The sequence below is a fragment of the Echinops telfairi genome, unplaced genomic scaffold (assembly GCF_000313985.2).
Source record: "Echinops telfairi isolate 266 unplaced genomic scaffold, ASM31398v2 ScPeMD7_19;HRSCAF=73, whole genome shotgun sequence".
NCBI classification, from domain to species: Eukaryota; Metazoa; Chordata; class Mammalia; order Afrosoricida; family Tenrecidae; genus Echinops; species Echinops telfairi.
In genome coordinates this window covers 2,868,247-2,872,904 of record NW_022103916.1, presented here as the reverse complement: position 1 = coordinate 2,872,904, position 4,658 = coordinate 2,868,247, and positions in this window count along the sequence as shown.

Here is a 4,658-nt window from a genome sequence, read left to right as displayed (position 1 = left end):
TTCCACTCACTGGCCTGTGATAGTCCTACATTCAGAGTCATTGCATGTGTTTCATGAGTCTGAAGAGGAAATTATAGACTGGTATCAGACAAATGGGATAATATCGGACTTATAGACTTGATCTGGAATTACTCTTTTATATAAAGTTCTTTCTTATACAAATATGAGTGTCTCTGGATTTGCTTCTCTAGTCAACTCAGACTAACACAATTACCATTGATTCTTGATATTACGTTTTCATTAGTTATAATTCCTTTGTAGATTAATTCAAATATATATGGTCATGTCATTGTGGTAGGTGCCATCAAGTTGGTTACAACTCATAATGAACCTGTGGGCAACAGAACAAAACACTGCCTAGTCCTTTGCCATCCTCACAATTGTTCCTATGCTTGAGCCCATTGTTGCAGCCACTATGTCAATCCATCTCATTGAGGAGCTATTTATTTATCTCATATCATATAAGATTAAAGAAAGTCTTGCACCTTCGTATCCAATGTGGATATGAATTATCCTGGACAAATCTCCATTACAGTGTTGAATATAATTTTTGAGAGCAGACATATTTTCCTAAAACACTATAAAGTTTTATTCTTTTACTGCGGAGTATATTGAATGATGCAGGAAGGTGATGGAAAGAATACACAGAGTCACTATACCAAAGAGAACTAGTCAACATGCCACCATTTCAGGAGATAGCATGTGAGCAAGAACCAATGGCATTGAAGGAAGAAGTTCAAGTTGCACTGAAATCATTAGCCAAAAACAAAGCACTAGGAATTTATGGAATACCAATTGAAATATTTCAATAAACTGATGGGCACTTACTCTTCTTCATCAGGAAATTTGGAAGACAGCTATTTGGCCAACTAACTGGACATGATACATATTAGTACCCATTCCTAAGAAAAGTGCCCCAACAAAATGCTCAAATTACAGAACATTATCTGTGTTAGTCAGGGTAAACTAGGGAAACAAATCCACAGAAACTCATATGTGTAAGAGAGAGTTTTATATAAAGGGTACGTGTACATTAAGAAAGTATCCCAACCCAGTGCTGCCCAAGCCAATAGGTCCAACATTAGCCCATATGTCTGACACCAATCTACAAATTCCTCCTCGATCTCACAAAAGACACCCAAAGATGCTGACTTCAGGAGGAAAGTTAAATTAGTGAGCATGCAAACATCTCAGCGCTGGCGGGGTCTCCACACAGCTGCTCCAGCAACCAAGGCTGCATCAGGGTAGGTCCCTGTGGCTTCTCCTCAGGGATGTCTTGCAGGAAGTGAGCCTTGCCAGCTGAAGCAGGGAATTGGCTAAGGCAGCTGCACCCTGGTCCAACCATCACAAAGCAAGAGAACCGAGAACTAGAAAGGCACGGCTCATGGAGTCATTTATCTCTCCGCCCTTCAATTATTCCCACATATGTTTATTGGCCAGGTTGGCAAAATAAACCTTAACTATTTCAATATCATTGATATCACATGGAAGTAAAATTTTACTGAAGATCATCCAAAAATGGTTGCAGTATTACATTGACAGGGAGCTGCCAGAGGTTCAGGACAGATTCAGAAAAGGACATGTATCTAAGTGTATCATTGCTGATGTGAGACAGATCTTGGATGAAAGCAGAGAATACCAGAAAAATGTTTACTTGTGTTTTATTGACTATGTCAAGGCATTCCACTGTGTGTGACATAACAAACTTGAGAAAAATAGAAATTCCAGAACATTTTATTTTGTTCATGCAGAACTGGTACATGAATACGGAAGGAGTTTGGGGATTGGAACAAAGGAATGCTGTATGGTTTAACATCAGAAAAGATATGTGTCAGTGTTGTATCCTCTCATCAAATATTCAATTTATATGCTGAGAAAATAATCTGAAAAGCTAGACTATATAAAGAAGAATATAGCATCAAGATTAAAGGAAGGTTTGTTAACAACCTGAGATATGCGGATGACACAACCTTGCTTGCTGAAAGTGAGGAGAACTAGAAGCACTTGCTGATGAAGATCAAGGATTTTAGCCTTCAGTATGGATTACAACTCAATGTAGAGAAAAGCAAAATCTTCACAACTGGACTATTAAGTAACAGCACAAAAGTAATTTAAAAAAAACAACCAAAAATGCAGGGCCATTGAGTCAATGCCAATTCACAGTGACCCTATAGGACAGGCTAGAACTGCCCCTGTGAGTTGTTGACACTATAACTCTTTACGGAAGTAGACTGCCCCTTCTTTCTCTTGCAACCTCATAGTAATTAAAGAAAATATCAAAGTGTCAAGGATTTCATCTTGCTGGGATCCACCATCAATGCCCATGGAAACAAGTCAAGAGATCTAAGAATGCACTGTATTGGTAATCAGCTGCACAAGAACTATGTAAAGTGTTGAACAAAAGGGATGTTACTTTGAAAATTAGTGTGTGGCAGTTACATAATCTCCTGTCAACTTGAGTGAAGGGGTGAAGTCTAGCCTGTCAATCATGTCATAGCCAATCATGCCTCTGTATGAGCATGACCTTCTCCCTAGGATTCTGGGAACTCCTTTCTTCCTTCCTGAAGGCAGAACACACATACTCTCTGCTTCACATTCCTGAGGACTAGCCAGATGGAGCCACGCTGAGCCCTGGAGCTGGAGGAGCACTGAGATGCTTCCACTGCCACTGGATCCACAAGACTTTGCATTCACCTTCCTGCATTTTGTGTAACTGCATGTGTTGCAGGAGTCTGAAGAGGAATTTATAGATTGGTATGAGACATGTGGGCTAATATCAGACTTATGGACTTGATCTGGACTGGGCTGGGATGCATTCTCATATATATATATATATATATATATATAATTGCTCTTTTATATAAAGCTCTTTCTTATACACATAAAATAGTGTCTATGAATTTGCTTCTCTAGTCAATCCGGACTAACACATAAGGTGTGCTTGACCCAAGCCATGGTATTCTCAATAACCTTATATGTATATGAAATTTGGATATTTAATAAGGAAGACTGAAGAAGAGCCAATGTATTTGAATTATGGTGGGGTGAGAATATTGAATGTACTACTACTGCCAAACAAACAAACAAATCTGTCTTGGAAGAACTACAGTCAGAATGCTCCTTAGAAACAGGGATGGTGAAACTTTGTCTCAAGTACTTGGGACATTATCAGGAGAAATCTGTCCCTGGAATAGGACATTATGTTTGAAAAAAGTTGAGGGGCAGTGAAAAAGAAGAAGACCATCAAGGAATTATATTGACATAGTGGCTGCAACAATGGGCTCAAACACAGCAATAATTGAGAGAATGATGCAGAAGCGGGAAGTGTTAATTTCTGTTGTACTTAGGGTCACTATGAGTTGGAACCCACTCGAGGGCATTTAACAACAACAATGACATTAGCAAGATCACAGGTTTCAAGATCAATATACAAAGATAAGTTGTATTAATACAATAAAAATTAATACACTAAAACATTTAAAATGAAATTTAAAACACAATTCCATTTATAATAGCATCAAATACAATATAATTATATTTGATGCTATTACAAATGGAACAAATTTAATGAATGAAGGGCAAGTCGTGTGCATTGATAATTACAAAACATCATTGAAAAAAAAATTAGAGAACACCTAAATAAATGAAATGACATCCTACATTCATAGTTTGGAAGACTTAATATTTTTAAGATGTTAATATTCTCTAAATAGATCTACCACAATAAAGCAAAAAATCTGAAGTGTTTCATAGTTTTATAGCTGTTGCGCAGACTTGCATAGTATTCCATTGTATGTATGTACCATAGTTCCTTTATCCATTCTTCTATTGATGGACATTTGGGCAGTTTCCAGCTTTTTGCTATCTTGAACTGTGCTGCAATGAACATGGGATAGCATACATATCTTCATTTTCTCAAAGACTGTAACACTTGGTGGGAGTAGAAAGCCTCATCTTTTTCCTGAGAGGTGGCTGAGGGTTTCAAACTTCCAACCTCATGGTTAGCAAACCAATGCATAACCACTATGCCACCAGGGCTGCTAGGGGAAAATATTGGGGGAGTAATATGTAGCTTAAATTGTTGAATACAAAATTGATTATCTGAAATTGAAAACAATTTGCAATCTTAAAATATTCCTTTAAATATAAAACAACTGATGAGAATCCATCTAATGCATGGCTATTGATTTCTCTTTGGCCAGAGCAAAGTGATAAAAGTAAAAAGAAACATGGAAACATGGGCCATAGAAATGGCACTTTCCACACACCTGACACCAGAAGAACTGGACGGTGGCCCGTTACCAGTATCAACTGCCCTGAAAAAGTTCATAGTAAAGTTTTTGGACAGAAAGGGAAAAAAATGTGGACTGGAACTCAAAATCCTATAAAGAACAGACATTGGTCTGAGAGAGTCTGGTGGGATCCCCAAGACTATGGGCTATTGTCACCTTTCAGGTCAGGAATAGAACTCACCTCCACATTAGCATAATCAACAATTTAGGATAAAAAGGGTAGCATTTTCCCAAAGACAATGTTCAGAAAGAGTATATACAGGGGAATGGAAACCAGAAACAGAGGGAGTAAGTGAAATCACCATATATCTGAAGTATTGAATGTAAACTCATGATCCCCTCTGTAAAATTTCACCTAAAAACTTT